The sequence below is a fragment of the Schistocerca serialis genome, chromosome 11 (genome assembly GCF_023864345.2).
Source record: "Schistocerca serialis cubense isolate TAMUIC-IGC-003099 chromosome 11, iqSchSeri2.2, whole genome shotgun sequence".
In the NCBI taxonomy this organism is placed as follows: Eukaryota; Metazoa; Arthropoda; class Insecta; order Orthoptera; family Acrididae; genus Schistocerca; species Schistocerca serialis.
This window is the reverse complement of record NC_064648.1, coordinates 169,596,115-169,607,174: the sequence shown is the minus strand read 5'-3', so window position 1 is coordinate 169,607,174 and position 11,060 is coordinate 169,596,115.

Genomic DNA, 11,060 nt, shown 5'->3' with positions numbered 1-11,060 from the left:
GTGGGGACTTCAACCTTCCCTCGATATGTTGGCAAAAATACTTGTTCAAAACCGGTGGTAGGCAGAAAACATCTTCCGAGATTGTCCTAAATTATTTCGAGCAGTTAGTCCACGAACCCACGCGAAATGTAAATGGTTGCGAAAACACACTTAACCTCCTAGCCACGAACAATCCAGAGCTGATAGAGAGCATCATGACTGATACAGGGATTAGTGATCACAAGGTCGTTGTAGCTAGGCTCAATACCGTTTCATCCAAATCCACCAGAAACAAACGCAAAATAATTTTATTTAAAAAAGCGGATAAAGTGTCACTAGAAGCCTTCCTAAGAGACAATCTCCATTCCTTCCGAACTGACTATGCAAATGTAGACGAGATGTGGCTCAAATTCAAAGATATAGTAGCAACAGCTATTGAGATATTCATACCTCATAAACTGGTGAAAGGTGGAACTGATCCCCCATGGTACACAAAACAGGTTCGAACGCTGTTGCAGAGGCAGCGGAAAAAGCATGCAAAGTTCAGAAGAACGCGAAATCCCGAAGATTGGCTAACATTTACAGACGCGCGAAATTTGGCACGGACTTCTATGCGAGATGCCTTTAATAGATTCCACAACGAAACATTGTCTCGAAATTTGGTAGAAAATCCGAAGAAGTTCTGGTCGTATGTAAAGTACAGAAGCGGCCAGACGCAGTCAATACCTTCGCTGCGCAGTGCCGATGGTACTGTTACCGACGACTGTGCCGCTAAAGCGGAGTTATTGAACGCAGTTTTCCGAAATTCCTTCACCAGGGAAGACGAATGGAATATTCCAGAATTTGATACACGAACAGCTGCTAGCATGAGTTTCTTAGAAGTAGATACCTTAGGGGTTGCGAAGCAACTCAAATCGCTCGGTACGGACAAGTCGTCAGGTCCAGATTGTATACCGATTAGGTTCCTTTCAGATTACGCTGATACAATAGCTCCCTACTTAGCTGTCATCTACAACCGCTCGCTCACCGATAGATCTGTACCTACAGATTGGAAAATCGCGCAGGTCGCACCAGTGTTTAAGAAGGGTAGTAGGAGTAATCCATCGAACTACAGACCTAAATCATTGACGTCTGTTTGCAGTAGGGTTTTGGAGCATATACTGTATTAAAACATTATGAATCACCTCGAAAGGAACGATCTATTGATACGCAATCAGCACGGTTTCAGAAAACATCGTTCTTGTGCAACGCAGCTAGCTCTTTATTCGCACGAAGTAATGGCCGCTATTGGCAGGGGATCTCAAGTTGATTCCGTATTTCTGGATTTTCGGAAAGCTTTTGACACCGTTCCTCACAAGCGACTTCTAATCAAGCTGCGGGCCTATGGGGTATCGTCTCAGTTGTGCGACTGGATTCGTGATTTCCTGTCAGGAAGGTCGCAGTTCGTGGTAATAGACGGCAAATCGTCGAGTAAAACTGAAGTGATATCAGGTGTTCCCCAGGGAAGCGTCCTGGGACCTCTGCTGTTCCTGATCTATATAAATAACCTGGGTAACAATCTGAGCAGTTCTCTTAGGTTGTTCGCAGATGATGCTGTAATTTACCGTCTAGTAAGGTCATCCGAAGACCAGTATCAGTTGCAAAGCGATTTAGAAAAGATTGCTGTACGGTGTGGCAGGTGGCAGTTGACGCTAAACAACGAAAAGTGTGAGGTGATCCACACGAGTTCCAAAACAAATCCGTTGGAATTCGATTACTCGATAAATAGTACAATTCTCGTGGATGTCAATTCAACTAAGTACCTGGGTGTTAAAATTACGAATTACTTCAGTTGGAAAGACCACATTGACAATATTGTGGGGAAGGCGAGCCAAAGGTTGCGTTTCATTGGCAGGACACTTGGAAGATGCAACAAGTCCACTAAAGAGACAGCTTACAGTACACTCGTTCGTCCTCTGTTTGAATATTGCCGCGCAGTGTGGGATCCTTACCAGGTTGGATTGACGAAGGACATCGAAAGGGTGCAAAAAAGGGCAGCTCGTTTTGTATTATCACATAATAGGGGAGAGAGTGTGGCAGATATGATACGCGAGTTGGGATGGAAGTCATTAAAGCAAAGACGTTTTTCGTCGCGGCGAGATCTATTTACGAAATTTCAGTCACCAACTTTCTCTTCCGAATGGGAAAATATTTTGTTGAGCCCAACCTACATAGGTAGGAATGATCATCAAAATAAAATAAGAGAAATCAGAGCTCGAACAGAAAGGTTTAGGTGTTCGTTTTTCCCGCGCGCTGTTCGGGAGTGGAATGGTAGAGAGATAGTATGATTGTGGTTCGATGAACCCTCTGCCAAGCACTTAAATGTGAATTGCGGAGTAGTCATGTAGATGTAGATGTAGTCTAATTCTGAAGACGACGCTCATAGTAGCGTCGAAACCTGGTCAATTTTGATTTAATATGTGCGACCGAGGGCTTATTTGTTCTAATACGAAGTGGTTTTAGAGTATGCTGTCGGCTGACAACACGAGCCCCCGACTACCAACGCAATTATGTGGAAATCGCACATCATTTACGGAGTATTTGCGGTGCAAGTTTTACGCGATTCTCGCTGTATATGTAGATGCAGGAACGCCGGCTGGCAAATTTCACACTCCCCTGTGTGTGTGTGTAACCGATTCGCCTGCCATTTGCAAATCCGCGTACAGCCTGAACTAATGTTTGCCGGAGAAATGAGTGCGCAAAACGACGCAGGATTTAATCGTTAGCGTCTGACCGCACACCTCTGCGTTTTCCCCACACACGTGTGTCACTTTCGTGCCGGCGTGGTGTAACACTACGAGTCAAGATAGCTGTAACGGAACTTTAATAGCGTATTTGCCTCTATTGGTTACGCTAGAGAGATCGATCTTTCGGTCCTGTCTCTATATTTATATATAATATTGGCTGAATAAAGGCTGGGCGAGTGTAAAGCTATCGTTAAAATCGCACGCCGCACGATTTGTTTCGATTTGTTCGGTCATAATAATAACAACATGCTTTTGAATACAATTAAAATACACTCCTGGAAATTGAAATAAGAACACCGTGAATTCATTGTCCCAGGAAGGGCAAACTTTATTGACACATTCCTGGGGTCAGATACATCACATGATCACACTGACAGAACCACAGGCACATAGACACAGGCAACAGAGCATGCACAATGTCGGCACTAGTACAGTGTATATCCACCTTTCGCAGCAATGCAGGCTGCTATTCTCCCATGGAGACGATCGTAGAGATGCTGGATGTAGTCCTGTGGAACGGCTTGCCATGCCATTTCCACCTGGCGCCTCAGTTGGACCAGCGTTCGTGCTGGACGTGCAGACCGCGTGAGACGACGCTTCATCCAGTCCCAAACATGCTCAATGGGGGACAGATCCGGAGATCTTGCTGGCCAGGGTAGTTGACTTACACCTTCTAGAGCACGTTGGGTGGCACGGGATACATGCGGACGTGCATTGTCCTGTTGGAACAGCAAGTTCCCTTGCCGGTCTAGGAATGGTAGAACGATGGGTTCGATGACGGTTTGGATGTACCGTGCACTATTCAGTGTCCCCTCGACGATCACCAGTGGTGTACGGCCAGTGTAGGAGATCGCTCCCCACACCATGATGCCGGGTGTTGGCCCTGTGTGCCTCGGTCGTATGCAGTCCTGATTGTGGCGCTCACCTGCACGGCGCCAAACACGCATACGACCATCATTGGCACCAAGGCAGAAGCGACTCTCATCGCTGAAGACGACACGTCTCCATTCGTCCCTCCATTCACGCCTGTCGCGACACCACTGGAGGCGGGCTGCACGATGTTGGGGCGTGAGCGGAAGACGGCCTAACGGTGTGCGGGACCGTAGCCCAGCTTCATGGAGACGGTTGCGAATGGTCCTCGCCGATACCCCAGGAGCAACAGTGTCCCTAATTTGCTGGGAAGCGGCGGTGCGGTCCCCTACGGCACTGCGTAGGATCCTACGGTCTTGGCGTGCATCCGTGCGTCGCTGCGGTCCGGTCCCAGGTCGACGGGCACGTGCACCTTCCGCCGACCACTGGCGACAACATCGATGTACTGTGGAGATCTCACGCCCCACGTGTTGAGCAATTCGGCGGTACGTCCACCCGGCCTCCCGCATGCCCACTATACGCCCTCGCTCAAAGTCCGTCAACTGCACATACGGTTCACGTCCACGCTGTCGCGGCATGCTACCAGTGTTAAAGACTGCGATGGAGCTCCGTATGCCACGGCAAACTGGCTGACACTGACGGCGGCGGTGCACAAATGCTGCGCAGCTAGCGCCATTCGACGGCCAACACCGCGGTTCCTGGTGTGTCCGCTGTGCCGTGCGTGTGATCATTGCTTGTACAGCCCTCTCGCAGTGTCCGGAGCAAGTATGGTGGGTCTGACACACCGGTGTCAATGTGTTCTTTTTTCCATTTCCAGGAGTGTATAAAGGCGATACCTGTTTAGTGTTATTGGAAATAATTGTAGTAAATTAATGAGTAAGGTAGCCGATCCTATAAGAACAGGTATAATTGGGCACATTGAGGTGTTTTGCTTTATATCGACGAAGCCGATGACACGGCGTCATTTTTTTTCGTTTACTCTTAGAAATAAACAAGTAAAGAAGTGTTAATTGTGCGTAGGGGAAAAAAAATATAGGGGCCAGTTTTAAATAACTACGGTATACAATCAGATTAACAAAATGGACATTTAGTTACACGAAATCGCGGATAGCGAAGTGTGGTCATTAAATCGAGAACACCTACAGGGCGGTCAATTCCGGGATAAATCTGTACGCATCTCACGAGGGACGCGGTATTGAGAGTTTTTTTTTTTTTGCTTCAATTTATGAAAAGGAGAAAAACTGCATCATTATCATTGACTGTTGGTGTCAAGCAACCAAAACTGTTCATCGAAGGGTTACGGTGAAAGTGGTGAATGCGAAATAAAACTGTGAACAAAGTTATGTTAAATAAAACAGAAGAAACAAGACAGTTTGGTTGTATCTGTTATTATTCCATAGACTGTAACATTTCTTCTCATTATACGAAGCCTTTATAGACGATCGCTATGACAGATTGCTTCGAAGGGATCTCGTTACGAGTTAAGTTTTGGGGACCTGGTCAAGAGGGGGTAGTTGGTAGATCCTAACTACTGCAGCTATTCTGGAATCAGGTGCTACCGCGACTGCTTGCTCAATATACAGATTGAATAACATCGGGGAGAGGCTACAACCCTGTCTCACTCCCTTCCCAACCACTGCTTCCCTTTTATGTCCCTCGACTGTTAACTGCCATCTGGTTTCTGTAAAAATTGTAAAATGCCTTTCGGTCCCTGTATTTTACCCCTGCCACCTTTAGAATTGGAAAGAGAGTATTCCAGTCAACATTGTCAAAAGCTTCTTTTTCTAAGTCTACATATGCTAGAAACGTAGGTTTGCCTTTCCTTAATTTTTCTTCTAAGGTAAGTCGTAAGGTCAGTATTGCCTGACGTGTTCCAATATTTCTACGGAATCCAAACTGATCTTCCCCGAGGCCGGGTTCTACCAGTTTTTCCATTCGTCTGTAAAGAATTGGCGTTAGAATACCGGCAGTGCCATTGTTTTTCCTTGATGGAAGGACTGAAACGAGGTGAACAAACCTCGTGATGCTCTGTGACGAGCTAAGTGTCGAGAAAACAGGCAGTTACCGGTAGAGCGCTCTGATTGACCCGGCCCGATGCGTCCATACTGGATCCAAATGGCGCGCCATTATCACAGGATGACACGGCGGTCGGTCGGTTCCGGGAGGCCCATCGGGGTCAGAGCGCGGAGCTGTGCTCGCTTTAGTTCACAGGACGCTTACTGCTTGCACATTCGTGTTCGACCGGCGAACATGGCCCGGAGGTGTTCAGCAGAGGGGTACTTTCAACGGTACCAACGTATGTTCACACTGCAACAGTTTTTTTTAATTTTTTTCTCTGGGTAGACAGGCACCAGAACCTCGATAAGTTGAGGGAAGACGTTTCACTGGGCTGTATTTTAAAATTGTACTTTATTTAGAGCGACGCGCCTTTCCACTTGGTATAACGGTGCCTCACGGCAACAACAACAACAACAACAACGCCGACGACGAAGGAAGGTACGGTAGAGTGGGACGTCAGGAGAACGATTACTGCAAAGATGTAATGCAGGGTGACCGGAGCGAAGCCGGCCCGGAAAAATAGACGGGGGATCGTAATTAAAGTTAAACTTTCAAAACGCTGCAAAAAAAAAAAAACACCACTGGTCAGAACGACGTCAAATTGCAACGGAACACTATAGGAGAAGAGGGGAATACGTAAGGCAGAAGAAAAAAAAAATAGTGTGAAAATTGATCAATAGATGGTGGTGTATGAGTCAGAATGCGTAAATGCAGACACCTGCTAAGCGCACGGCCCACTGCAGTTGGTACAACGCAGCGTTCGCCGTGACTGTCTCAATGCAAGATCGCGTTCTGTCTGTAAAGCTGTGTTACAAGAATGACGGCTGTGCACACGTCGCTCTGCAGAAGTTCCCGACACTGGAGGGTTTGAAAAAAGGCATTGGTCCGATTACTGCCGTGGGTCTGGAGAAAAAAAACACCTTACAAGGTAATCAGTAGTAGTGGTAGAAGGTACCCTTCGCCATGCATCCTATGGCGGCTCGAGGAGAATGTACTCTTAGATGTAGAAATCTTCGATGCGGCAAAAGATTGATTGTAGAGTGAGCCAGGAAGAACGGTCCACGCTATGAGGGGTGATGGTCATTATGAACAAAAAAAAAAAACCTCATTTGGACATATGCCCTATTCCGAATTATTTCCCAGATAGAATACATTTAATATCACTTTCGTCCTTTTTTCTTGAATAACTCTAAACCCGCACCCCCCCCCCTCCCCCAACGAAAACGTGTCGCAGCACAAAATTAAACTATATTAAATTTCCCACAAAAAGGGTCCTATTCATTTCTTTTTTCTCTAGAACTAGTGGTTTGTGGGAAGAGAGCGCGAGAACGTTGAAAAATTCGCACGACGCGCATGCGCCGTAGCTTACTTAGTTTCTGTAGGCCAATTTGAGGTAGTTTCCCGACTTGACAGACCACAAGCGACCCGTATCCAACTGTCGTCTCAGCTTGCTACCTCAAATTGGCCTACAAAAACTATGTAAGCTACAAAGCATGCGCGTCGAGCGAGTTTTCAACGTTATAGCGCTCTCTTCGCACAAATCACTAGTTCTAGAGAAAAAAAAATGAATAGGACCTTTTCTGTAGGAAATTTAATATAGTTTAATTTTGTACTGCGACACCTTTTCGCTGGGGGGTGCGGGTTTCGAGTTATTCGAGAAAAAAGGACGAAAGTGATATTAAATGTATTCTATCTCTGAAACCATTCGGAACAGGGCATACGTCCATATGAAGTTTTTGCGAATCAAACGCAGAAAACCTGTATCATGAAACAGACAACTTCTGCAAAGGATTTTGAACTACATTAATGTAGATATCTCGTACGTACATTACGAAAAATGCTACGGGGTGTGGGTCATATGTATCTTCTTTACCCTGGTTGGCATTTTCCGTCGCCAAGAAAGTGAGACGTGTCGGATATATATCCCAGAACTGACCGGGAAACGTTTCGCAGACCTTTATTTGGATTCATAGTTTGGCACTGCCTACTCACAGACGAGACACTACTGGAATATTGTTGTTGTTGTGGTCTTCAGTCCTGAGACTGGTTTGATGCAGCTCTCCATGCTACTCTATCCTGTGCAAGCTTCTTCATCTCCCAGTACCTACTGCAGCCTACATCCTTCTGAATCTGCTTAGTGTATTCATCTCTTGGTCTCCCTCTACGATTTTTTCCCTCCACGCTGCCCTCCAATACTAAATTGGTGATCACTTCATGCCTCAGAATATGTCCTACCAACCGATCCCTTCTTCTAGTCAAGTTGTGCCACAAACTCCTCTTCTCCCCAATTCTGTTCAATACCACCTCATTAGTTATGTGATCTATCCATCTAATCTTCAGCATTCTTCTGTAGCACCACATTTCGAAAGCTACTGTTCTGTTCTTGTCTAAACTATTTATCGTCCACGTTTCACTTCCGTATGTGGCTACACTCCATACAAATACTTTCAGAAACGACTTCCTGACACATCTATACTCGATGTTAACAAATTTCTCTTCTTCAGAAAAACTTTCCTTGCCATTGCCAGTCTACATTTTATATCCCCTCTACTTCGACCATCATCAGTTACTTTGCTCCCCAAATAGCAAAACTCCTTTACTACCTGAAGTGTCACATTTCCTTATCTGATTGCCTCAGCATCACCCGACTTAATTCGACTACATTCCATTATCCTCGTTTTGCTTTCGTTGATGTCCATCTCATACCCTCCTTTCAAGACACTGTCCATTCCGTTCAACAGCTCTTCCAAGTCCTTTGCTGTCTCTGACAGAATTACAATGTCATCGGCGAAGCTCAAAGTTTTTATTTCTTCTCCATGGATTTTAATACCTACTCCGAATTTTTCTTTTGTTTCCTTTACTGCTTGCTCAATATACAGATTGAATAACATCGGGGAGAGGCTACAACCCTGTCTCACTCCCTTCTCAACTACTGCTTCCCTTTCATGCCCCTGCACTCTTGTAACTGCCATCTGGTTTCTGTAAAAATTGTAAAATGCCTTTCGCTCCCTGTATTTGACACCTGCCACCTTCAGAATTTGAAAGAGAGTATTCCAGTCAACATCGTCAAAAGCTTTCTCTAAGTCGACAAAAGCTAGAAATGTAGGTTTGCCTTTTCTTAATCTAGCTTCTAAGATAAGCCGTGGGGTCAGTATTGCCTCACCTGTTCCAATATTTGTACGGAACCCAAACTGTTCTTCCCCGAGGTCGGCTTCTACCGGTTTTTTCCATTCGTCTGTAAAGAATTCGCGTTATTATTGGAGTCGCAACTGGAAAATTACGCCCAGTTAAAGAGAAAATAGCTGACGAAAGACTTGAGCACGCGTGTCATTAGCAAAGTCGGCAGAGCGTAGATGCGTTTTACTGTACTGCATCACGAGATCGTGCACTTTGCAACGATCTTGCCACAAGCAATCAAGGAGGGAGATTTCTGTATGATGTGTGGCGAGCACACTGTACCCACATCTGTAACAGATACACTTGAAAGCAGGCCGAACCCGAAACCAGTAGTGCCAAATAAAGTACAATTTTAAAATACAGCCCAGTGAAACGTCTTCCCTCAGACTTATCGAGGTTCTGGTGCCTGTCTACCCAGAGAAAAAAATGAAAAGAACTGTTGCAGGGTGAACATACGATGCTACCGTTGAAAGTACCCCTCTGCTGAACACCTCCGGGCCATGTTCGCCGGTCGAACACGAATGTGCAAGCAGTAAGCGTCCTGTGAACTAAAGCGAGCACAGCTCCGCGCTCTGACCCCGATGGGCCTCCCGGAACCGGCCGACCGCCGTGTCATCCTGTGATAATGGCGCGCCATTTGGATCCAGTAAGGACGCATCGGGCCGGGTCAATCAGAGCACTCTGCCGGTAACTGCCTGTTTTCTCGACACTTAGCTCGTCACAGAGCATCACGAGGTTTCTTCAGCTCGTTTCAGTCCTTCCATCAAGGAAAAACAATGGCACTGCCGGTATTCTAACGCCAATTCTTTACAGACGAATGGAAAAACTGGTAGAACCCGGCCTCGGGGAAGATCAGTTTGGATTCCGTAGAAATATTGGAACACGTCAGGCAATACTGACCTTACGACTTACCTTAGAAGAAAAATTAAGGAAAGGCAAACCTACGTTTCTAGCATTTGTAGACTTGGAGAAAGCTTTTGACAATGTTAACTGGAATACTCTTTCAAATTCTTAAGGTGGCAGGGGTAAAATACAGGAACCGAAAGGCATTTTACAATTTTTACAGAAACCAGATGGCAGTTAAGAGTTTAGGGACACCAAAGGGAAGCAGTGGTTGGGAAGGGAGTGAGACAGGGTTGTAGCCTCTCCCCGATGTTATTCAATTTGTATATTGAGCAAACAGTAAAGGAAACAAAAGAAAAATTCGGAGTAGGTATTAAAATCCATGGAGAAGAAATGAAAACTTTCTGGTTCGCCGATGACATTGTAATTCTGTCAGAGACTGCAAAGGACTTGGAAGAGCAGTCGAACGGAATGGACAGTGTCTTGGAAGGAGGATATAAGATGAACATCAACAAAAGCAAAACGAGGATATCGGAATGTAGTCGAATTAAGTCGGGTGATGCTGAGGGAATTAGATTAGGAAATGAGACGCTTGAAGTAGTAAAGGAGTTTCGGTATTTCGGGAGCAAAATAACTGATGATGGTCGAAGTAGAGAAGATATAAAATGTAGACTGGCAATGGCTAGGAAAGCGTTCCTGAACAAGAGAAATTTGTTAACATCGAGTAGTGTCAGGAAGTCGTTTCTGAAAGTATTTGTATGGAGTGTAGCCACATACGGAAGTGAAACGTGGACGATAAATAGTTTAGACAAGAAGAGAATATGAGCTTTCGAATGTGGTGCAACAGAAGAATGGTGAAGATTAGATGGGTACATCACATAACCAATGAGGAGGTATTGAATACAATTGGGGAGAAGAGGAGTTTGTGGCACAACTTGAGCAGAACAAGGGATCGGTTGGTAGGACATGTTCTGAGGCATCAAGGATCACCAATTTAGTACTGGAGGGGAGCGTGGAGGGTAAAAATCGTAGAGGGAGACCAAGAGATGAATACAGTAGCATGGAGAGCTGCAGCAAACCAGTCTCAGGACTGAAGACCACAACAACAACAACAACAACAACAACACCGATATTCGAACTTGGGTCGTCCGCAGAGCAGGCAGAAATGCCGACCACTGGGATGCACCTATAAACTAAAGGAGCGACGCGATATTTCAAGCGGAAATTTCTAAACCGATGTATCAGCTGCATTCCTAATGACAAACACAACAATGTGCGCTTGTAAGCAGAACAGAGTAAACCCGCAGGATGTTTCATTCTCGTCAGCTTTGCAGATGAGAAACTCCA